This window comes from Emys orbicularis, chromosome 3, assembly GCF_028017835.1.
Source record: "Emys orbicularis isolate rEmyOrb1 chromosome 3, rEmyOrb1.hap1, whole genome shotgun sequence".
In the NCBI taxonomy this organism is placed as follows: domain Eukaryota; kingdom Metazoa; phylum Chordata; order Testudines; family Emydidae; genus Emys; species Emys orbicularis.
Genome location: NC_088685.1, coordinates 184,742,088 through 184,768,561, shown reverse-complemented (window position 1 = coordinate 184,768,561; position 26,474 = coordinate 184,742,088). Strand labels below are relative to the sequence as shown.

The 26,474-nt window shown below is 40.8% G+C and overlaps 1 pseudogene; it reads right to left on the bottom strand.

Annotated features, from left to right (window-relative positions):
* Positions 1-3,061: 3,061 nt before the first annotated feature.
* LOC135876308 (uncharacterized) lies at positions 3,062-24,959 on the bottom strand (annotated as a pseudogene).
* Positions 24,960-26,474: the final 1,515 nt, after the last annotated feature.

Here is a 26,474-nt window from a genome sequence, read left to right as displayed (position 1 = left end):
GAGATGCTCAGCACTCCTTAGGATGTGGCACAAAGGCAGCTTAGAGTTAGACCAAGGGGAGATCTAGAAATAGCAGCAGGGTAGCTAGAGGCTGAAGAAATGGCTACTCCCTATTCCTACAGTATCCCTTTCTACTACCACAGGTACTACAGGCCTGGTCCTGCCCTGAGTGCAGATTAGTATAAGGTAAAAGATGATGAACAGGACAGGGAGACTTTGGGAACCTGATCTTGCACTAGGTACCCTAGCAGCAGGAATAAGATCAAATATGGGAACAAGTAGCTAAGAACATCATTACAGGAGGATGATCACACATAAGGCCATCGCTCCTCAGTCAGCCACTCCTTTCCTGCTGAGGTGATGAAGTTCTGCACTATACCAAATAGGAGGCTGTCCCTGTAAGGCACAACTCCAACCAAAAAATATCATTAGCGGCCTCACTTTCAGAACCGTCTCAAAAGATTCATCATTACACATTGAAAATCACAGCTTTCTTATGTAAATTCTCCTTCTTTTTAAAAAAAAGGATATTATTTCCTCCTTTTTGTTTTGGGACAATCAACGGTGAAGAGCTATGGCTCTGATTCAACTTCAGTTGAAGCTTCCAAACTTGAGTGCCTAATCTTAGACGGCTGAATCAATCTATCTGCACATACCGAAAAAAAAGAAAGAAAGACAGACTGCAGTGAGTAAACTATGCCTCACAGAATTTAAACCAGCTACAGAAAAGGACAAATCTGACAGCAGTTGTCTGGTCCTCCCAAAGGAATTTGAAAGTAGGAAGGAATGACTGAGGGGGGAAAGTAATGCGGGCATGAAACAAACTTAGAAAATAAGATCCCTCCAAAGTACAAACAATCCAGTCTTGTCTCTAGTCACTGGAATTGTGCTAGCATTAATACCCTTCTGCTAAGGTTTGAGACCTAAGCAATCCTCTGCTGTTTGTAGAGCCTGTCCCATATGGTGGAACCAAACATTCAGCTGAAAGCTTGTTGCTCTCATTGTAAACAAAGCATCAGCAGAGGTCAAAGGAACTCTCAATGGGAAGCAAATGTTCTGATGATGAGACATTTCCCACATGATTATATTTTGCAGCCAGTGACATTGAGAACGGAGGTAACTCAAACAAGTCAAAGCAGGAAGGATTCAATTTGCTACTAACAAATGAATTTGTTCTGAGAAGTAAGCTTAACTACATCAAACGGCACATCAGAAAGCAGTCCTCATCTGCCATGATTTAGAAAGATGGGAGATTGAAGTGTCCTGTTGTGTTTTGAAAGCAATGTAGCGGAATTTCCTTGCTTTGCATGAAAGCAACCAACTCAACCAGGTTCCAGGTTATTTATTTATATATACACACACACCTATAGGGTATAATTCACAATGCCTATATACACTGGGTCCTTGGCTGTTATAGTTTGAAGCCCTATGGCAATGGAACAAAACCAGCTTATAGCAGCTGAAAATAGGGTCCAAAAATTTGTGCCAAATTTCCAGTCAGGCTTTGACTTTGCATCCATTTGTATGTGCATGCAATTATATAGATACATTTGTATGCCCACATTTGCAAGTATTAATGCTTGTCTGTACACACACAAGTACTAGAATACTTTAAGGGTATATGCAAGTCACAGGGACATGCATACAATCATGGAGGTCGAGGACTGATCATTCGCCCCTTCATATCCATCCAAAGTCCTTACAATCTTTCAGTTTGTCCTGCCTTACCCTTTCAAAGTGTGCGACATAAAAAAAAAACTACCATTAATCATTTCAATCAAGCTACCTGAGGTTTAAATTTAACTGATGCACCCAGCACTCACTCTGGGCCAGATTTCTGGCATTCTTACCAATACCTAGTGTGCAAGTTGTCCCATTTAAATCAGTGAGGCTACTTGCAGAGTGAGGGCAGAATTCAGGATGCATATGCTGTTTCAAGTGAGTGCAAGCAATCTCTATGGACTATTTAATTGAATGTCCCACTCACTTTTTTGGTATACGATAGGTCAAAGGTAGCGGTGCTATCCATGCAACAAAAAAAGCAAGAAAAAGAAAAATATTTAATAAGACAAAAAAGCGATTACTTGTGTATTCTTGCAGAGGAGCAGAGAAGATCAAAACTGCAGGGAGCATGTAAACAGCAGAAATGGTGGCAACAACTTTTTCCAAGTCATTCATAGTGCTCACAAAGGCAAAAATGTGGGTCCTTCCATATGTACACCTCCACCCCCATATAACGTGACCCAATATAACACGAATTTGGATATAACGCTGTAAAGCAGTGCTCCGGGGGGGGGGGGGCAGGGCTGCGCACTCCGGTGGATCAAAGCAAGTTCAATATAACGCGGTTTCACCTATAATGCGGTAAGATTTTTTGGCTCCCGAGGACAGCGTTATATCGAGGTAGAGGTGTAGTTCTATATTAAATAGTAATCACCTGGGTGTTGAGATGTGCTAAGTCACTTACTTGGGCTCCACAACATTACTTTCTCTCCTATTTATGGTAATTTCTTGACTATTGATTCTAGCTTTAAAAAGGCCAGTGGTTTTTACATATCTTGATCCCGCATGCACTTACTGCCAGACCTTGGCCAAAACTTTTAAAGGTTTAAAATCAGTTTGGGGTACCCAAACTGAGATGCCTCAAAGGGGCTGGATTTTTTTAGAAAAAAAAAAGAGCTGAGAGCCTTCATTTTGAAAGTCAAGTTATGAAACTAGGCACCCAAAAATTGAGGCACCCAGAATCTCTCAAAAGTGATTGGTATCTTGGCTGTAGTGCATATTATTGTGATTAGTTCCACTGAGTTCACATTTGCAAGACTGGGCTATTCATATACTAAGCACACTGGCTACAACCTCTTCTGGTAGCATATGTTTTTTCTTATTGAGCTACAAGTTGTTTGAGTTGTCCCCCTCAAATCTCATCTCCAACCCGAACAGCATGATTTTGGTAAAGTTAATATGAGTATGTAATACCCAACAGCAGCTTTCAAACTCAGTATCCTGATAAACTGCAAGCACAGCTGTGCAGTCAGATTGGAGGGATGTTTTTCCACAGTCCTCACTGAAATGTCTGCTGGTTTCTCTTTTCCAGCATATTGCTGAGAAGTTTTGACTTCAGCTGAAGAGACATAAAAATTAATATTCATTAGTAACCTTTTTGATTGATTAGTCCTTGCATATGTTGATCTACCCATCACTTCACATCTACTATATACAGATATTCTCATTTTGATTAGCTAGATATTAATGAACCCAAAATTGACATGTGACTTCATATATCCCCTTGATAATCACACACATTGAAAATAATGACAAAACAGCATAACAGGTAAATTATTAGGCTTCAATTTAAGGTTCCTAGAATTCATGAGATGTGGCCTGCTTAATTTTCATTAAACAGTTTTGAAAGAAGAAACTACTGATATGAAACATAATTGAAAACCAAGAGAAGGGGAAATTAAATGAATGGAAAGAAGCACAAATGAAAGTCAATTAAATCTATGGCAGTCTGAAAGAAAGAAATTCCAGCATTAATGTTGAAAGACCATGGCCTATTACGAAGAACATGGTGGTGACAAATCTTTGCTTTTCGACAAGGCCATGTAACAGTTATTGGGTTTTTTTGTGCTAGTAATTAAATACAATATACTTTGGGCAATATTTATATAGATATCTGACAATAATTTTTTTAATAAGTGAGAAATTAAATTAGGAAAACCAGAGTCACAGGGATCATACATTTCCTCAGTTACCACTTTTAATGACAAATATCAGTAATCATTAAGATGAAATATCAGGCATGGAAAATAGTGGCTCTAGTTTTTTGGGAAACTTACATCCATTGCTTTCTTCAAGTTAAATCCTGCACACCTAGACATGTTGGGTAGGGAGAAAGGAGGAAGCCTGATATAGTGCACAAAATGTTTGCAGGCAGCTATGCCTCTGCCACATTGGCACATGCATCATGTTAGTGTAACAATTTTGTTAGGGGTTTCTTTTGGGGGGGGCAGAAAGGGGATTGTTTAGAGAGACGAAGAAGGGAAGAGAAAACAGTACAATGGGGGTGTTAGCAGAAAGAAAGAGGAGGAAGAGAGAAAAAGAGCATGGAAGATAGGTGGAGTTGGAACAAACAGCAAATCAACAAAGGGAAGAGCATATCCAGGGAAAAAACTATAGAAAGCAGTCAAGTATGGATGATTTCACCAGCAACTGAAAGTCTCTGCTGCAGCTACTTGTTTATGGTCTTACTAGTTTGGGTTTCCAGCTGACACTTCCCAGGCATTTCTTCCCACCCCAAGATCACATGGTTGCATGACACCTGGTGTTTCCAGAGTGGGGGGGTAGGCAGAGGCCTCCCTGCACAGGTCTGGGTTTATTACAGATTTTATATACATGAGTGATGTGTTATAAATGGCTATAACACATCAGTGGAAAGAGTCAGATTCTTTTAAGCAGCCTATTGATTTGTTGGTTCTATCCCTAACAACTGATTAACCATCTATTAATCATTAACCCTTTATCAACTATTTAGAAACAATAGAATGTGTGACCAAATAAATACTTTGCACATGTATAGCTACAGATTGGCTGTCTGGGACCAAGCCTCCTCCTTTCCTTGTATAGTTATGATTCTTCCCGGTCTCCATACCTCCATACCAGCCATGAGAGTCAGCCCTGTGGGGAGAGAACGCCATAGTGCATTGTCGTTCTGCAGTCCCAGGTGTATTTGGCCTGATTTTCAGTGGTTATGAGAATCCACTGTTTCAGTTTTGATGGTGTTTAAAAAAAACAAACCACACACACACACACACACACACACACCAGAAACAAACCACACACATCTATCAATTTTTCATTGGTTTTTAAACTCTGAAAATATTTTGCCAAAAGCGATTTTTTTTTCCCAAACAGATTTCAGTATTTTGCCAAAGAGAAATATGTTCACAAAAAATAAAGAGAGAAAAAAATCAAGATTTACCATCAGAAACAAACTAGTGTTTTCAACCAGTTCTAGCCTGTAGTGAAAATTTCCCTAAAGATTTGAAGAAAATGCAGTGAATAAGATGTAAATAAAAACCTCTGCCTGCTTCTCACATCAGCAAGGTAAAACACACCTTTTTTTTTTTTTAATACCTATAATGAAAGCCTATGAAATCACTTTATTTGTATATAGGCAAATTTGGCTGATTTTTCATATTGACTTGGACTGTGAACTATATAGCAAATTTTAGTCTCTCTTGGAACATTTGTTATATGACTACATGTATATTAGGTAAGGATGGCCTTTGTCATTATTACTCTGTTTATCTGGTATTATTTACTGTATTCTATATTGCTCTACAATGGCTTTCATATTTGTTCACTTAATATGTTCATTTCTGGTTTTCCAAATTTAGTCATGGCTAGCTGTAAGTATCTGTACCTGATTATTTCCTCTAGTGCAACTTTTTAATAGAAATATATCTAGATATCATTGAAAAAAGTGTTTTCTAAATTTATCCAGAGTAACTTGCTAGAAGGAAACGGAGCAATTCAATAAAAGTCTTTTGATTAACACTACAACAATTGCTAATTTAGCAAAAACAGTCAGAAATGTAATACATTTGTGCTCATAGGTCCCTCCTACAGAACATTTAATTAGAGTTGCATTTGTAGATTGCACCCATAAGTGCTAGTTTTACAGGCATAACAGCATATTTTTAGATTAGATATTTGAAACCATATATGGATTTCCACTGATCCCAACTCATCACCTCCTCCACTTCCATAGAGACAACATTTTGCCTTTTATCCTTTCACATGCAATCCTGAAAAAACATTGCATTATACCACCATACCATGGTGTGCAACAGAACCCGACCTGCTTCTTCCACCTATTTTAATCCAATCTCAGGACTGAAGTAATATCCACAGTACTCTGCATACCCCTCCATGAATACAATGGCTGTTAATTGTCATAGCTGTGGATTCACCAGCCCTCCCCACCCACACCTTGCCTTCTCTGCTGTCCCATTCCTCTTCCTGCGTGAGCACTGAACAGTGATAACTCATGAAGCTCTTGTTGCGGATGGACAGGTGGCTCCCACACATTCTGTAGTTCTGAGGTCCCCTTTGTACAACACAACTGCATTAGTTTCATAACAGATGAGACCTGCCACCCCTGTGGAAGGCGGGACAGGGCAAATCCACCCAACTTGTTCCCATGGACAAGTTCAGCTGTATGCCCGGTTGTACATTTAATTCATGCACATATATCTGGGTTGTATCTTTTAGATCACAGCTAGATTGCACACCTTATTTTATTGCACTGCTTAGGTGAGTAAGTTCTAGGAAGTGCTTTTTGCACTATAATAGTCCTTAAAAACTTTTTTGTAAAGCCATTACATTCTTTTATTAGGATACATTAACAGATTTCAGCAGACTTTTCTTTAGTGAGATTTTGGGTGAACAGTCATTTCCCAGATTTAATATAAGTTCTACATTTGTAGTATATTAACTAAGTTGAATTGCTACTGGGAAATTAAATATTGCAGAAAATGCATTGCAGAGTGAAACAGCAGTAAAAAGAAGCTATTCTGTTGAGACAATTCATTTTATTTCATAGTCAGAAACATATTAAAGTATGTAGAGCATATATAAGTAAAATGTTTAGATTTCATCTAGGATGGCTTCAATTTGAGATAAAGATCCCTATTTCTGAGGACTCTTCTCAGAACAGAAAATACCTATCAGTGTAAAAGAAACAAACTTTTTCCTAGAACAGTCTGAAAGGCACCTATATCTTGTTCCTCTGAGCTTCCAGAGTCATCAAGATGTGTTTCTAGAAGGCTCTCTGCTGAAATCTAGGACCAGATACTCAGTTAGTGTAAATAGGTGAAGTCAGGTAGTTACACTTATACTAATTAAGGATCTGACCCATAGTTTTCTAAGAATGATTTCATATCCACAGTGCCATTACAGGCTAAATAACCTAAACATGGTGTTCATTTACTATTCCATTCATTTGCCAGCTATCCTATCATTAGGAGCAACGGACCTGTCACCTTCAGTGGCAAGATGCATGGAGGAGGAAGACACTCTTGGTCATTGATCACAGAACTTCTTCCACAAGAGATTAGTGTGACTGTAAAACTTACCAGCTATGAAATGAAATGCAAGATCCAACTTTCTTCTATAGTTTTCCAATAATATACATCATTTAAAAATACATGCTACTTGTCTGGGCAAAGGAGGGACCTAAATCAAAGTTGAAATTTGTATTATTGTAAGATGCTCATATATCAGAGTGGGTGGCTACCTAACATAAGGCATTTCACATTAGTGTCTGCTCCTGTGCCTATTGAAGTCTGTGGGAATTTTGATGCCAATTTCAATAGGAGAAGAATTAGGCACATTCATGTAGCAAGGAGAAACTCTGGGGAGGTAATGTACCAATTGACAAATTACCATCTTTGAGTAGGTGCAGTTCCCACTCTGCTCTAAACAGAGAGTCCATTCCCCCATTCTTAAGATGGGCTTTATATGTAACTCAAATACAATTAAAGTGTAAACCTCAGCCTATGCTTGGATGTTTGTACGATTTCTCTTCAAAGATTCCACCTCTGATACAACCAGGGTGGAGTTATTGAGCCACACCTGCCAAAGTAAGTCAAGAGAAATCTCAGTTTCCTGCAGAGTTCCAGCCCCTGCTGACTAGGGTTGCCAGGTGTCTGGTTTTCAACCTGAAAAGGGACCATGGCAGCTTTGGTCAGCACTGCTGACTGGGCCATTAAAAGTCTGGTCGGCAGCACAGCAGAGCTAAGACAGGCTCCCTGCCTGCCCTGACTCTGTGTGGCTCCCGGAAGCTGCTGGCATGTCCCCCTAGGCACAGGGGCAGCCGGGGAGGCTCTGTGCACTGCCCCCATCCTGAGCTGTGTGGGTGATATCTGCAGGCGAGGGCAGCATGCGGAGCTTCCCTGGCCACCCCTGCGCCTAGGGGCCAGAGGACATGTCATTGTTTCCAGGAGCCTCATGTGAAGCATCCTGAAGCCCGCTCCCTGAACCCCCTTGGCCCCATCCCAAAGCCACCTCCCACCCCAAACCCTTGACCCCAGCCACCACCAGAGGCCACAGCCATAGCTAGAGTTCTCACCCCCGCCTCACCCCAGTGAAAATGAGCGAGGGCGGGGCAAGGGTATTTGTTTTCTGCAATCAAAAAGTTGGCAACCCTACTGACCAGGCAAGCCAAAACAGGCGTTGTCACTTTGTTACACCAAGCTTATAACAAGGAGTATTTATCACTATTTTCCAAAACAGCTTTTCATACTTTAACTTAGAACTACTAAATGGGCTTCTTTGTACTTCAATAACAGATTTATATAGACAAAACAGTTATTTAAATGCACAATTTATAGCAATTAGTTCCAACACCACTGGGCCAAAAGAAATCTGATGAGGTTCAACAAGGACAAGTGCAGGACTCTGCACTTAGGAAGGAAGAATCCCATGCACTGCTACAGGCTGGCTAAGCAGAAGTTCTGCAGAAAAGGATGGGGGGATTACAGTGGACGAGAAGCTGGATATGAGTCAGCAGTGTGCCCTTGTTGCCAAGAAGGCCAACAGCATATTGGGCTGTATTAGTAGGAGCATTGCCAGCAGATCAAGGGGAGTGATTATTCCCCTCTATTTGACATTGGTGAGGCCACACCTGGAGTATTGTGTCCAGTTTTGGTCCCCCCACTACAGAAGGGATATGGACAAATTTGAGAGAGTCCAGCAGAGGGCAACAAAAATGATTGGGGGCTAGGACACATGACTTATGAGGAGAGGCTGAGGGAACTGTGCTTGTTTAGTCTGCAGAAGAGAAGAGTGAGGGGGGATTTGATAGCAGCCTTCAACTACCTGAAGGGGTGTTCCAAAGAGGATGGAGCTAGGCTGCTCTCAGTGGTGGCAGATGACGGAACAAGAAGCAATCGTCTCAAGTTAAAATGCGGGAGGTCTAGGTTGTATATTAGGAAACACTATTTCACTAGGAGGGTGGTGAAGTACTGGAATGGGTTACTTAGGGAGGTGGTGGAATCTCCATCCTTAGAGGTTTTTAAGGTCTGGCTTGACAAAGCCCTGGCTGGAATGATTTAGTTGGTGTTGGTCCTGCTTTGAACAGGGGATTGGACTAGATGACCTCCTGAGGTCTCTTCCAACCCTAATATTTTATGATAATAGTCACATATAGATTCTACTCCTAAATTCACTCTTCTTGCAATAGCATTTGGTAGCTATGGACTGTTCTCATCTTGTCTTCGGTCAGTCAGGGCATGTCTATACTTACAGCTAAATCTGCACTGCTGTGATCAATGCAGCGGTGTCGATTTAGTGGGTCTGGTAAAGACCTGCTAAATCGATGGGAGAGTGCTCTCCGGCTGACTTCTGTACTCCAGCTCCCCAAGAAGCATAAGGTAAATCGATAGGGTTGCCAATGGTCTAATCACACAAACCCAAACACCCTTGCCCTGTCCCCTGCCCCACCCTGCTCACTCCATCCCCTGTCCCTGACTCTCCCCCACCCTCACTCACTTTCACTGGGCTGGAGCAGGGGGTTGGGGTACAGGAGGGGGTGTGGGCTCGGGGCTGGGACTGAGGGGTTTGGAGTGTGGGAGGGGGCTCTGGGATGAGCCTGGGGCAGGGGGTTGGAGTGCAGGCAGGAGTTTGGGCTTTGCGAGTGGACTCTGGGCTGGGGCAGAGGGTTGAGGTGTGGGAGGGGGCTCAGGGAGGGAATTTGGGTGCAGGAGGGGGCTCAGGGCTGGGGCAGGGGTTCAGGTGTGGGATGGGGTGGGGGGTGTGGGCTCCGGCCAGTTGGCATTTACCTCAGTTGGCTCCCGGTCAGCGGTGCAGTGCAGCTAAGGCAGGCTCCCTGCCTGCCCTGGCCCCCACCGCTGCCGGAAACAGCCAGCACATCCCTGTTGTCGCTGAAGGGGGGGCAGGGGGCTCTGTGTGTTGTCCCTGCCTGCAGGCACTGCCCCCGCAGCTCCCATTGGCTGCAGTTCCCAATAAATGCCATATTTGACTTCTACCTACATGATTGGTAAGGGACCTACTAACTAAAATTGGAGAGACCTATTGTATTAACAACTATCAAATTAAAAACGGGGCCTCTGAGTTCAGTTTTATTGTATGGAGATTTTGTATATCAGACAGTTGCAAAGCTGAAAGGAAAAAACTAACTAGAAGCCCTAATTATACATGGGTGTCCAACGTATCTTACAGTAGAACCTCAGAGTTACGAATACTTTGGGAATGGAAGTTGTTTGTAACTCTGAAATATTTGTAAGTCTGAACAAAACGTTCTTTCAAAAATTTACAGCTGAACATTGACTTTATATAGCTTTGAAACTTTACTATGCAGAAGAAAAATGCTGCTTTCCCTTTATTTTTTTAGTTTATGTTTAACACAGTACTGCATTTGCTTTTTTTCCAATCTCTGCTGCTGCCTGATTGCGTACTTCTGGTTCCAAATGAGGTGTGTGGTTGACTGGTCAATTTGTATCTCTGGTGTTCATAACTCTGAGGTTCTACTGTAATTCAGAAGATTAATTACATATAAGCTACTAGAAGTCTAGTCATAATATTAGCTTAAATGGCTCTTTTATGAACTCTGATTTATTAGCGCTAAGAGACTCAGATGTTTTTTCAGAGTTAAGATAGAGTGACTAATTACTAACTGAAAATGCATTTTAGAGCTCTCACAGTCTGGATTTTGTGTCTCTTGGGTCTAGTGAAAATCTGCAGATGTGTGATAGGTTATCAGATGCCATGGTGCAGCTCCAGTGAAGAGCCCAGCATAATTAGAAATCATGTTGACTTGAAATAAGACACTGAAATACAGTCATCCTCTGATTTATGAACACTTTCAAAAGTCACTCTCCGGTCAAGTTGCTGATGTCAGTTACTGTGACACCTCAGCTTCAGGGTTAAGGTGAAACAATGGTCTGCACAAGAGTTGACTTTAGCAAAGCTTTTGATACGGTCTCCCACAGTATTCTTGCCAGCAAGTTAAGGAAATATGGGCTGGATGAATGGACTATAAGGTGGATAGAAAGCTGGCTAGATTGTCGGGCTAAATGAGTAGTGATCAATGGCTCCATGTCTAGTTGGCAGCTGGTATCAAGCGGAGTGCCCCAAGGGTCGGCCCTGGGGGCCAGTTTTGTTCGATATCTTCATTAATGATCTGGAGGATGGTGTGGACTGCACCCTCAGGAAGTTTGCAGATGACACTAAACTGGGAGGAGTGGTAGATACGCTGGAGGGTAGGGATAGGATACAGAGGGACCTAGACAAATTAGAGGATTGGGCCAAAAGAAACCTGATGAGGTTCAACAAAGACAAGTGCAGTGTCCTGCACTTAGAACGGAAGAAGAATCCCATGCACTGCTACAAACTAGGGACCAAATGGCTAGGCAGCAGTTCTGCAGAAAAGGACCTAGGGGTTACAGTGGATGAGAAGCTGGATATGAGTCAACAGTGTGCCCTTGTTGCCAAAAAGGCTAACAGCAGATCGAGGGACGTGATCATTCCCCTCTATTCAGGCATTGGTGAGGCCTCATCTGGAGCACTGTGCCCAGTTTTGGGCCACCCACTACAAGAAGGATGTGGAAAAATTGGAACAGGTTTTTAAGGCCCGGCATGATTTAGTTGGTGTTGGCCCTACTTTGAGCAGGAGATTGGACTAGATGACCTCCTGAGGTCTCTTCCAACCCTAATATTCTATTATAATAGTCACATATAGATTCTACTCCTAAATTCAGAGATTTCTCTTCTTGCACTAGCATTTGGTAGCTATGGACTGTTCTCGTCTTGTCTTCGGTCACAGGGCATGTCTATACTTACCACTAAATCTGCACTGCTGCGATCAATGCAGCGGTGTCAATTTAGTGGGTCTGGTGAAGACCTGCTAAGTCGATGGGAAAGTGCTCTCCGGTTGACTTCTGTACTCCAGCTCCCCAAAAAGCGTAAGGTAAATCAATAGGGTTGCCAATGGTCTAATCACACAAACCCAAACACCCTTACCCCGCCCCCTGCCCCGCCCCTCTCAGGCCCCACCCTGCTCACTCCATCCCCCATCCCTCACTCTCCCCCACCCTCACTCACTTTCACTGGGCTGGGGCAGGGGTATGGGCTCTGGGCTGGGGCAGAGGGGTTTGGAGTGTGGGAGGGGGCTCCAGGATGCGCTTGGGGCAGGAGGTTGGAGTGCAGGAGGGGATTTGGGCTCCGGGAGGGGACTCCTGAGGTCTCTTCCAACCCTAATATTCTATGATATGCCATATAGAACTTCAGTGTTTTGTACAATACATGTACTGCTCAGGATACTGTGGAAATTATGCTGTGAGCATTTCTTGGGAAATATATGGCATGCACTAATGGAAGTTATCTAAGGCTTTGTATGATGGAGCTCGATTTTAATGTTGTTGGACTAGCTTTTTTTAGTCATTTCTAAAAGTGTGTTGCATGTGTTATAGAGTTTATTGTATCTTCCAGATTTGCCTGTGTTGGTACTTTATACCCCTGTACTCACTTTGCAGTCTCTGTTCTGGGCTGTGATTATAGCTAAATAGATGTGCGCTCCTTTGGGAGATTCTTCATATCACTGTCCCTACGAAATAGAGGGACTGGTAATCTAGTATAAAGAGTTCAAGGGAAGTCAAAGATAGATAAATCTGAGAAGATATCTATTTTTGTGCTGCTGAAAGCCACTATATTAAACTAATTGACTCCCTCTCTTTGTTTCGAAGTGGTTTTGTACTTTGATTCTCTGATCTGGATCCTTGTAATATCACAAGCACTGCAATCTCATCACTGAAGGATTTAGGGAAATCAGACTGATTATGAAGGAGAAACAGTATGGTAATCTGGAATGATGGGAACAAACATATAGGAAATGTGTGAGGTTTTCAATGGAGCTTTTAATAGAATAATTATGGATTAAAATTTTCCTGTGTGTAATGGTGTCTCTTGAGTTGCACTTACAGAAGATGATATTGGGTGTGGAGTAACTCATAGAATATCAGGGTTGGAAGGGACCTCAGGAGGTCATCTAGTCCAACCCCCTGCTTAAAGCAGGACCAATCCCCAGCTAAATCATCCCAGCCAGGGCTTTTTCAAGCCTGACGGTAAAAACCTCTAAGGAAGGAGATTCCACCACCTCCCTAGGTAACCCATTCCAGTGTTTCACCACCATCCTAGTTTTTCTTAATATCCAATCTAAACCACCCCCACTGCAACTTGAGACCATTACTCCTTGTTCTGTCATCTGCTACCACTGAGAACAGTCTAGAGCCATCCTCTTTGGAACCTCCTTTCAGGTAGTTGAAAGCATCTATCAAATCCCCCCTCATTCTTCTCTTCTGCAGACTAAACAATCCCAGTTCCCTCAGCCTCTCCTCACAAGTCATGTGCTCCAGCCCCCTAATCATTTTTGTTAACCTCCGCTGGACTCTCTCCTATTTGTCCATATCCCTTCTGCAGTGGGGGGACCAAAATTGAACACAATACTCCAGGTGTGGTCTCACCAGTGCCGAATAGAGGGGAATAATCACTTCCCTCGATCTGCTGGCAATGCTCCTACTAATACAGCCCAATATGCTGTTGGCCTTCTTGGCAACAAGGGCACACTGTTGACTCATATTCAGTTTCTCATCCACTGTAATCCCCAGGTCCTTTTCTGCAGAACTGCTGCTTAGCCAGTCGGCCCCCAGCCTGTAGCTGTGCATGGGATTCTTCCTTCCTAAGTGCAGGACTCTGCACTTGTCCTTGTTGAACCTCATCAGATTTCTGTTGGCCCAATCCTCCAATTTGTCTAGGTCACTCTGGACCCTATCCCTACCCTCCAGTGTATATATACATACTTAAAAAATTTAAAGTGTTTTTATGATTTTTTTTTTAAGTTTGTAATCTCTTACCTGTGATAAGGATACTTAGAGCTGGTATGGACAGGGAAAGTAAAAAAAAAAAATCAATACTCTAAATCCCACATTGGTTTATGCATGAAAACTCCAGAATGTGTGAATCATAAATTCCTAATGACTAGACATAACATGAATTCCACAGTGCGTGCAACATAAATTCTATAATGGGAATATGTATGTGATCCAAATTCTATGGCTGCTGATGCACATCAGTTCAGAACATGCATCCAACAACTCAAATAAATCTGCTGACGCTGAAGGACTATTCTGGTTCTAGGTTTTGAATCCACTTCCTTTTCCTGAGTCAAACCATTAACAGCAAATTCTGCTCTATATGACTAATGTAACTGCACTCTGTAAACTGACCATCTAGCTCTTAAAATCACCCTGAATAAAAGGCAACTGTAGCTCTGAGAGTTTCAGTGCTCTACCTCATTCCTGCTATTACGCCCAGGGAGCAATAATCAGCTACTGATCCTCTAGACCAGTAGAAAACAACATCCCCCTAAACAGGGATTACAATTTTGGGGGATGGATGTAAGCCTCCATCCATTCCTCACCCTTGCCAACCACTCCCCAGTCATCTGGGTGGGAGGTGAACATAAATGTGTTGCCTGTTAGTATTTGCATATTGTGACAAAGATGATACAAGTCCAAAATATAACATAAGCAAGTATAACTCTAGTCTACCTGTACCAGTGCAAGTAGTCTGCTACTCACATATCTTAAAAGCATGTACACCAGTGTCGATTTTATTCAAAATCTGCACTTTTGTCCTCATATTAACATGTGCTTGTGGAGAAATCAAATTTGTTTTTACAATTTACTTTCATCCCAGTGAATTAACTTGACTTCTGTAGCTTTAAAAAGCTTCATGGTAAAGTTAATTTGTAAATATTAATTTCAAAATACCACTCCTTGTAACAGGTAAGATAACATACCTACCACAAGGTATATTCAAATCTTCAAAGCGTTGTACAAATATTTGTCAGTACCTCACAATGACCTTATAAGGTAGGTGAAAGTACTATTCCTATTTTAGAGGATGGAGAAATAAAAATTAAGTGATTGTGCCACAAAGATCACACAGCAAATTACTGGCAGAGCCTGAAGCCAACAGCTCCTGAGTAGAGCTGCGTGAATAACTGATTTTTTTGGTTCATTGGCAGATCCAACAACAACAACAACAAAAATCTATTTGGGTTGAACAGAAATTGAATGTTTTGGTAAATCCAAACAGAAAAAAATCATTTCAGGGGGAAAAAAAGGCATTTTGTTTGACCTGAAACAAAATATTTATAAAGTTTTCTTTAAATCAAAGCAAAGAAAATGAAGGGCTAGATTCACAAAGAAGGAGGAGCAGGAGGAAGTGGTGGTTTTGTGCCCAATAGTCCAAGGATTTGATTAGGGCACTCACCTGTGATGTAGGAGACATGTTGAAATCCCCACTCTGTAGCAGGGGCTTTAAAACACCCTCGTACTCAGTTTTGGGAATGGCACTTAAATCCCCTTATGAATCTAGCCCCAAAAATCTAAACCTTTTATTCCGATAAAGTCAAAATTGATTTCCAAATTCTCTTTTTTGTTTTGATTGAAACAGTTTGTCAAAGTCAACATGAATTTTCAAAACGTTTTGGTTGACTTGAATGTTCGTTTTTCCAGAGGGGATAAAAAGGCTTGGCCAACAAATTTCGCCGAGTTCTCCTTGTGATTTCTAATCTTAGTCTCAATCAGTCCATTAAAACAAAATATTTATAAAGTTTTCTTTAAATCAAAGCAAAGAAAATGAAGGGCTAGATTCACAAAGAAGGAGGAGCAGGAGGAAGTGGTGGTTTTGTGCCCAATAGTCCAAGGATTTGATTAGGGCACTCACCTGTGATGTAGGAGACATGTTGAAATCCCCACTCTGTAGCAGGGGCTTTAAAACACCCTCGTACTCAGTTTTGGGAATGGCACTTAAATCCCCTTATGAATCTAGCCCCAAAAATCTAAACCTTTTATTCCGATAAAGTCAAAATTGATTTCCAAATTCTCTTTTTTGTTTTGATTGAAACAGTTTGTCAAAGTCAACATGAATTTTCAAAACGTTTTGGTTGACTTGAATGTTCGTTTTTCCAGAGGGGATAAAAAGGCTTGGCCAACAAATTTCGCCGAGTTCTCCTTGTGATTTCTAATCTTAGTCTCAATCAGTCCATTAAAACATGCTGCTTCAATTTAAATTCTCTTCCACTAATCACTCATACATATGTACATGCAGATGATTTGAAAATACAGATTTTTCATTTGGGAAAAAAATCAAGGAATCATGCTACTGTTCTGATCAATCAAGGTCCAGTTTGTAATATCAATATGTTTTATTGCATTAGAATATCTGACAAAAGGCACACACACAAACATGCTGGGAGGTCCTGCCTTCTGTAACACTTGTAAAAAATTGGAAAAAAAACCCCTTCTTGTAGTAGCAAATAATCAGTTTATTGTTTTTCATGTCAGTGATCTAGGGCCTGATCTTGCACAACTAAAGTAAATGGGGTTTTTTGCTGTGGACTTCAGTGGGAGCAGGACCATAAATAGTAAATAAATAAGCATACATCAGAATAGAACTCTTTATGAGATCCACCATTAGGAAGCCTCTTGTGCTGGCACTTTGAGACAACAAATTATTAAAACCATCATCAGAGAACATTGCTTTTTTGAATATCCTAAAGAAAGACAACTTCCCAAAGAGCAGCCTACATACCTACAGATGATTCAGAATCCTTACATATATAAATATTAAGGATTCTGATTACGTATGTATATTTAAAAAGATGGTCAGTGTGTTTTAATATCAATAGAACATACTCCAACTTAAAAAGCTATCTCCAAAAGACTTGCATAACGTTTAACAAGAGTTCTTGACAAGTGAAGACAAGATCTAAAAGAGTTAAAGTATAAAAATCCCTTTCTGATTTTTTATTACAAATGCTAAAGTGGAGGAGTGCAAAACCATTCTTCATATTGATAAACGATTGTTATAAAATGCCTTTTAAAAAAAGCCTGCTTAATTTTCTACATGTAGAAATGCTACTAGAATTGCAGAATATGAATCAATAGTTAGTGCCTGCAATGGATGCAATGTGTGGTAGTGGGAGTTCAAAAACCAGCAGCTGCACAGAGGAAACAAAAACCAAAAACCATACACCAGGACGGGAGCAATGCCAATACAAACCATTAGGTTACAGTCCTTCAGCAGTAAAAAGGTAAGAGAAAGGTAGCATTTTAAGTAATGTTTTTTATGGATTTATTTTCTATGTAGCAGTAAGTAATCATTGCATTTAATCTTAAAGTAATCTTCTTTTAGCTTAAAGTGCTTATATCTCTTACAGAAGAGAATTCTGTCTGCATAGTATGAGAAGAGAGGGGAATCAGTGACAAGAAAGGTAAAAAAAGATCTAAGCTACAACTCCATTTTTCAGCAAAGAGCTCAGACAGATATCAATGTCCATTTTCTGGCAGCTGTCCCTTACAAGACTAACTACTGTACTTTTTGCAATTGAATACAATTTGGAGAAGGCACGTAATAGCATTTACTTACATACTGCAATACACTGGGGGGGGAGGGGGGAAACACAAAATTGTTGATACTCCGACTGTGAGAATAAAAGGTGAATGAGGGTGATGTTCTCTGTCACATGCCTTCTTTCAGAGCTGTGGGAGTCGGAGTTCTAAACAAGAGAAAGAGATATGCCTGTAACAGCCTAATTACAGCAGACAAAGGAACAGATCCTCAGCCAGTGTAAATTACCATGGAGCCATTTACAACAGATTCAAAGAAACATAAAGACAGGGACATTAAAATATACTGAAGCATATCCAACACATGGTCTAGTTTATATTCTGCTGGTGTAGACCCTAGCAGAGGTCCTGGTACTGTAAAGTCAACATGGCACAAAGTGACCATAACCTCTCTTCCCAGGGGCCAGAGATAAACCGAAATTGGTCTGGTGTGGCCAGCAATGTTGTGCCCAGGGCAAATGAAGGGAAATGTGGTTCAGTATATTACCCTGTGCTGCCTCAACCAGCATGAGAAGACCATGAGACTGTACATAACTCCAGTAAAGTTGACAAATGCATCTTTTCTGTCCCTTTAAAAAAAATCAAGTTAGATCCACAATTCAATATAGTTGTAACCTCTCCCCCAGTAATATTTCATATCTCATGGGATTTTCTTTCAATCAACGTAACTATATGCTTATCAACTGCATGTCTGCCAAATATATTGCTGTTACCAACAGCGAACATGCCAATATAAAAAGGGTCTGACTACATAGTTCTGATGTGGGCCAGCAGTAGGACAATATATATTTTAAGAGCAAAATATCATTATACGTGCTGAACAAATAGTTCAATAGACTGCGCAGTTTGTTGATGTCAAATGAAACAGTCCCTTAAAAAAGGGACTGCTTTTGTCTACGTATTATATGCTCTAAAGAAAATAAAACAGACTAGAAGGAAGATAAAGCATAGACATAAGAGTGCAAGGGGCTTTCCTCTTCCTTCTTTAAGGACTTGATCCAAAGCCCAGTGAAGTCAATAGGAGAGTTATCAGTTTCAACGGGGTTTGCAGCATGCTCATACATTGCTGGGAATTTGTTTTCTGTGGAAATTGTTAGCACTTGCTGTTGTGTGTTTCTGGAAGCTTACTTGAAAAATTAAATCCTAATATAAACATTGATTACTTTTTCAAAATATTAACAGTTTGTTTTGATAATACAAGGGTATAATGTATTTTGGTTATCCTAGGTGTAGTTTAACACATAAAATAATATTTTCAAATATATTGAACTAAACACTTAGAGTGAGATTCTGTGCTGTACCACAGAGCTCACATTGTAGGGGGGCACTGTACATTGGCCAAACCGGACAGTCTATGCAAAAGAATAAATGGACACAAATCAGACATCAAGGAATGTAACATTCAAAAACCAGTAGGAGAGCACCTCGATCTCCCTGGACACTCAATAACAGACTTAAAAGTCACCATTCAACAAAAAAACTTCAAAAACAGACTTAAATAAGAAACTGCGGAACTAGAATTAATTTGCAAACTTGATACCATCAAATTAGGCCTGAATAAAGACTGGCAGTGGCTGGGTCACTACAAAAAGTAATTTTCCCTCTGTTGATACTCACCTTCTTGTCAGCTGCTGGGAATGGGCCACATGCACTCTAATTGAATTGGCCTTATTAGCACTGACCCCCCCCACACACACACACTTGGTAAGGCAACTCCCATCTTTTCGTGTGATGTATATTTATACCTGCTTACTGAATTTTCCACTCTATGCATCTGATGAAATGGGTTATATCCCATGAAAGCTTATGCCCACAAAAATGTGTTAGTCTCTAAGGTGCCACAAGGACTCCTCATAGTTTTTATCCTAGGGGAGGTGGCCTATGATGACTTTAAGCCACCTTAGCACCCTACCTGTCCTGGAGGATTTCGGGGGCTAGAGAGGTCCCGCTGGCATAACAGATAACCCTGGGTTTGTATAAGTTACATCAGACTCTTAGGCTATTGTATAAGCAACAGCACTACTTGGAATCTTCACAGTGACTTGTGATTACTGTTCCCAACAAACCCTCTTCTGCCCCCTAGCCCAGCCCCTGGCACCTGTTTCTATACCAGGGTTTGTGAAGTGGTCCTTGGATAGGGTGACCATACGTGTTGTTTGGCCAGGACAGTCCCTTTAAGCACTGTCCCGATTTTTTGGCAAAAATTGGCATTTGTCCCATTTGTTCTTGCCAACATGATCAGTTGGCAAAAGCAAACAGGACAAATGCCCACTTTTGTCAAAAAAAGTGGGGTGCGGAGGAACATGTAGTGGGGAGAGGGGGGTGAGTGGCGATGCCAGCCCCATGCTAGGGTGAGGCCAGACCCAGTCTTGGACAGGGGGCAGGCAGGGATTGGGCAAGCAGCGATACCAGCCCCAGCCATGCAGGGCAGGGCTCAGGCCAGCCCAGTGTGTGTATGGGGGGAGGGGAGGTGGGCTGAGGCTAGCCACCATGCGGTGTCCCATTTTCCCTTCTATCCACTGTCTTCTGCAATGCCTGTGCTCAGGGAATTCTCCCCAGGCCAGAATAGAGGCTTTTAAAACTCCTTTTTGCTGTGCCTGTTCTTTTATTGGGTGTACAGGGGCCAGAAAGAGAGTGAGGATCACACCCTTATCTTCCTCCACCCCTTCTCCCTTCCCCTCCCCGATATGTTTCTGTTTGTTCATATTATGTTTGCTCATCACTAAACATGACAATTACTGAGCACCTATAACACTGGTCTACAATTTTTGAGAAGTCGTCTGCTTCAGAGATAAAATGTGCTATTTATTATGTATTTTGATGTGCAGAATTCAAATATGACAATTAAAACAACTGATTGGCTACTGTTTCTAAGATATTTAAGTTTTTACATTTTATGTCTATGTATATTGTGTAGATAGAGTTTTAATCATAAATTGTAAACCTAGATCTTTTCATGAGTTTATGGTTGCTTTACATGATAATATTTCACCTGTCCTGTTTATGTAACATTTTAAAAATCAGCAAAAGGGTTATATAAATAAAATTTATTATGAAACAAAAGGCAAAAAAAACGATTATGTACATAGTTTAGTCCTATTCAGTGTCTACTCGGCGCTTCTTGGCTTGTCTCTTGTATTCATTAAATGGAGCATCTCTTGTCACTGTCCAGCAATAGTCTGCAAGCATTGATGGGCTCCATTTGCCCTGATAGCATTTCTCCATTGTTGCAATGTCCTGGTGAAATCGCTCACCGTGCTCGTCGCTCACTGCTCCACAGTTCGGTGGACAAAAATCTAGATGAGAGTGCAAAAAATGTATCTTTAGTGACATGTTGCAACCCAGGCTTTTGTATGCCTTGAGGAGGTTTTCCACCAACAACCTGTAGTTGTCTGCCTTGTTGTTTCTGAGAAAATGTATTGCCACTAACTGGAAGGCTTTCCATGCCGTCTTTTCCTTGCCACGCAGTGCATGGTCAAATGCATCATCTCGAAGAAGTTCACGAATCTGAGGACCAACAAAGACACCTTCCTTTATCTTAGCTTCACTTAACCTTGGAAATTTTCCACGGAGGTACTTGAAAGCTGCTTGTGTTTTGTCAATGGCCTTGACAAAGTTCTTCATCAGACCCAGGTTGATGTGTAAGGGTGGTAACAAAATCTTCCTTGATTCAACAAGTGGTGGATGCTGAACACTTTTCCTCCCAGGCTCCAATGACTGTCGGAGTGGCCAATCTTTCTTGAGGTAGTGGGAATCTCTTGCACGACTATCCCATTCGCAGAGAAAACAGCAGTACTTTCTGTATCCAGTCTGCAGACCAAGCAAGAGAGCAACAACCTTCAAATCGCCACAGAGCTGCCACTGATGTTGGTCATAGTTTATGCACCTCAAAAGTTGTTTGATGTTGTCATAGGTTTCCTTGATATGGACTGCATGACCAACTGGAATTGATGGCAAAACATTGCCATTATGCAGTAAAACAGCTTTAAGACTCGTCTTCGATGAATCAATGAACAGTCTCCACTCATCTGGATCGTGAACGATGTTGAGGGCTGCCATCACACCATCGATGTTGTTGCAGGCTACAAGATCACCTTCCATGAAGAAGAATGGGACAAGATCCTTTTGACAGTCACGGAACATGGAAACCCTAGCATCACCTGCCAGGAGATTCCACTGCTGTAGTCTGGAGCCCAACAGCTCTGCCTTACTCTTGGGTAGTTCCAAATTCCTGACAAGGTCATTCAGTTCACCTTGTGTTATGAGGTGTGGTTCAGAGGAGGAGGATGGGAGAAAATGTGGGTCCTGTGACACTGATGGTTCAGGACCAGAAGTTTCATCCTCTTCCTCTTCCTCATCTGACTCAAGTGAGAATGATTCTGGTGCATCAGGAACCGGCAGTTCTTCTCCGTGGGGTACTGGGCGTATAGCTGATGGAATGTTTGGATAATGCACAGTCCATTTTTTCTTCTTTGACACACCTTTCCCAACTGGAGGCACCATGCAGAAGTAACAATTGCTGGTATGATCTGTTGGCTCTCTCCAAATCATTGGCACTGCAAAAGGCATAGATTTCCTTTTCCTGTTCAACTACTGGAGAAGATTTGTTGCATAAGTGTTGCAGCATATGTGTGGGGCCCACCTCTTGTCCTGATCTCCAATTTTGCAGCCAAAATAAAGGTGAGAGGCTTTCTTAACCATAGTGGTTATACTGCGCTTTTGTGATGCAAAAGTCACTTCACCACAAACATAGCAGAAGTGATCTGCACTGTTCACACAAGTACGAGGCATCTCTGCTCACTTTGGCTAAACAGAAATGTGTCCCTTTGCAAAATCAAACCCTGACAAATAAGAGAGCACGACACTGTATGATTTCTAGAGCTGATATAGGGCAATTTGTTCAGCAGAGTGATGTAAGCTTCGTTATGATTGCATCATCCATGACTTCTAGGAATAACATGATGCAATTCATATCATGTATGACGCAATACCAGCTTCAGATTGCATCATTCATTGTTTTGCCTAAAAAGCAAGTACTGTCCAAACCCAGTCATAGATTTATTCATAGATCCAGTCAAAGATGTATTTTAGTCATTTCTGGTTTAAATTGAGATCCCTTCCCTTTATAACTCACTTATCCTCTGCCATTCCCAAGTCAAGGGTCGTATATACTGACCCAATAGCATATCTTGAAAACTAGAGCCAATCAACAATTTTAAGCATCATTTTCGTTCTCAGTGACCCAGAATTAGTAAAGTTTGACTACATTTATTTCAGAAGCATTTTGGCTGTAGAGCAGTGTAATCAGTGGTGGCCCTAGACTAGTTGCCAGCAACTGGCACCCTAGGCGAGCCATGCAATCGGCGCTCCCCACCTCCAAACCCCAAGGGCAGATCTAGGCTGAGGTTTTTGGTAAACTGGGAAACATTTTGCCCCTTTTTTCCTTTTAATGTTTAAGCGGGTTTTTTTTAAACATAGGCTTAATTATTTGGTTTGTCCGTCCGTCTGTCCAACCAGTGTTTCTGAGATCAGGTAAACTAGAGACACGAAATTTTCAGAATAGATTTGTACATGACAGCTAAATGATATTTCAGTCCAAATTCAAATTAAAATGCATTAAAAATGTTAATTACAATTTTTATTATTACAAATCCAAAATCATCCATTATGCTATCCGGCTTTAACTGCCATTACCACCACATCCAATAAAGAAATAATAAAACTCTTCAATGAACTTTAACCTGTATTTACAAAACACTGAATAAAAAAACTGTGATCTTAAAACATGATTTTTCTTGCTTTAAGTTTTGAAAATTCAGCCACTAGTTCTTTTAGATCCAGTTTTCCAGCTATTTCATGTTCTAATGACATGTTGGACTTGCCACAAAGTCTCTCTTACACCATTGTTGAACGCAGATATGTTTTTATCAATTTTAATTTTGAGAAGCTACATTCCCCACTAGCTATGGAAACTGGCAAAGTTAAAAGAATGCGTGGAGCTATAAAAGTGTTTGGAAAACTGTCTGAGTTTATTTTCACAAACAAACTTCAGTACTTCTTCAGGAGTGGAATGTTTCTTAAGTTGTCTTGAAAAAGCCTGAAGCTCACTACACAAATCTGTAGCATCAATGTCTTTTGAATTTTCATGAGTCAATGCCGACTCCAGTTTTATACAAAATTATCTTACCTGTTTTGCTGTTTTCTTTTGCAAGCTGTGGATATCATATAGAAGGCCAAATACTGACTCTAGCTGCTGCATCTGTTGAAATCTTTCGTCAACCGAGTGAATAGCAGTATCAAGGACTGCGATGTAGAAATTCACTTTGAACCTTTGTTTTGGGTTCTGAATGGGTGTGTCTCATCCTTCATAAGAAAACTGCTGTTGCTTTTGCCAAATGCAAACTGGCTCTGGTTCAAATTCTGTCAGAAAGTCTATTTCTCCAGCAAGCTCAAGAGAATCTACCAGTGTTCTTTTGAACCCTTCATCACTTCTGAATTCTCCAGAATATTTTTAGTTTGCTGCAGTTTTTGAAAAGCAGAATGTATGTTCAAGTTCTTTTCCTGAAGCTGCTTACTAGTGAGATTAATCTTGAAAAGGACATTATACCACACAATAAGTCAAGTCACAAATTTGAACTTGGAAAGGCCATTTACAAGACTTCTGCATCTGAATGTGCCATATTGCCAGACGATCCAGTAAAGGTAGTATCATCAGAAATTTCAATTTGGGCATCAAAAATGTTTCCAAGTTCATAGCGAAGAGGCTTCAAAGCATCAATGCGACTCTCCCATCTTTTCTGACTAAGTGGTTTCACAGTTAGAGAATTCACATGGTGAGTCAGAATCTCCCAATGGTGTATTGAGCCTAAGAAAAACAAACACATTGCACCAGGTCAAAGAAACTGCTTGCCTCCAAACAGCATCTAGCAGCATCATTGACAACCAAATTCAGAGAATGCGCACTGCAAGGAATAAAAAGGCCCTAGGATTGACTTCCATCATTCTCCTTTGCACACCATTGTCTTTATCCTTCATATTACTCCCATTATCATAGCCTTGGCCACGTAAGTTTTCAACAGATAATGGCATTGTTTCAAGCTCTTGTAGAATAGTTTCAGTCATAAATGTTCCAGTCATCTCCTTCAGTGGTACAAAACCCCAAAAATGTTCCTTTATGAGCACTTCAACATTATCTTCATCTGCAGACTTTTCCATATCCACAAAACGAATGATCATTGTCATTTGTCCAACATGACTCACATCTGGTGTACAGTCCGGTATTATTGAAAAGTATTTTGCAGAATGGGCAGCTTCTACAATTTTCTTTTTAATGGCATTTGCTAGGATTTGAATCAGTTCATTCTGCATATTTTTTCCTAAGTAATGAACCTGTGTTTCATGATCATTTAATTTACATAGATGCTCCTTCATGACTGGATCAAACAAAGCTAGGTATTCAACAAATTTTTAAAAGTTTCCATTACCTGGAGTGTATAATTTTTCATTTCTACTACAGCTGCGGAATGCTAATTTTTGCCCACCGAGAAGTCTCAATAAAGCAATCAGATGCTCTAATATTTGTTGCCAATATTCTTTTTTCCTTGATCACACATACATTTTCTTAGACGTTTTTTCCTTTTTTCAATCATAATTCAAATTCTTTCCAATTTTGAAAACATTCCAAATGTTCTGTACTTCTTTCATGTGAAGAGAGAATTGAAGATATGTTTTTCAAGTCCTTCAAACCATTTTCAGTAAGTGATGTACCAATTGCTTGATTTCTAAACAACTTGCAGCAAAAGCAAAACAGAGTCCTTCGACACTGAATATTGTAACCAGTTTTGATGAATTTCTTCCCCATTAATGAGTTTCCTCTTGTAATGCTGAGCAGAGAATTTTCTTTTATTTCCATCCTTAGGGAAGGGAAATTCATGAACTTGTTCAGGTCCATGTTCCATGAGAATTTGCCGCACACTGTCATCACAACTGGGCCATGAAGCTGGGTCCCCATACTGTAACTTGTTTGTAACTTCCTCATCATTTCTTCCTTCTACTTCATTTACTTCAATTTCTGCATGTCTCTCTGAAGGTGAATACATTTTCTCCACTTCCATTTCAGTCTGATGCTGTGAGCTGCCTTCATCTAGAAGTAAGTTTCCATCATCTTGAGTTTCCAAACTGCTTTTTGTGGATGTGAGCTACCCTCATCTTGAAGTAATATACCTTCATCTGGATGCTGTGAACTGCTTCCATCTTTATTTGGATTAAAGATGATATTTCAGGAAGGATCCCTGTTGTTTTGCTTGGTCCTTTTCCTTCTCAGCCTTTTGTTTATGATACTCAGTTCCTGAGGGTTTTCTTTTTCCTCTTTCTGCCATAAGGCATTTGAATATTGTTATGTACTAACTGTGCTCCCGACTGCAAGCATTATAGCATTGAGGGCTGACACCACATGGTTGGCGATTTAAACCACATTGTAGCCATCCCAACATGTCTTTTCACTGCTTAAATGTTCAATTATTAGTAACATACAGTTACTTACTTATTAAAACAGTTAGTTACAGCGTTTACATGGAAACAAAATTACCTTTTTCGATGTTATAACCCGACACCGGTTGTTTGGAAAGTAATCCCCTTCCTCATGGTTACCCGCTTGGAGTGTGACATCATCATCACTTTCGTAGTCTATTAAGCGTAAATGCTGTTACTTTTCTTTTATGGACCTTATTTATTTATACAGCTCGATAATAACGTTAAAGTTTAATAACGCTTAAAGATACTCACATTTTGGATGTATAATGCTAAAAGACATTATTCTTTAGTCTTTGGCATCAAGAAACACAATTTTCCACAGTATTGGCTTGATTCTTAACCATCTACCTGTGACGTGTGTTAAAATGACCGTTTGACATGTATCAACTCGCCATATCTCCGCTCTACGTGAATTTCCGGCTATGCAACCTTGATGTATATTCG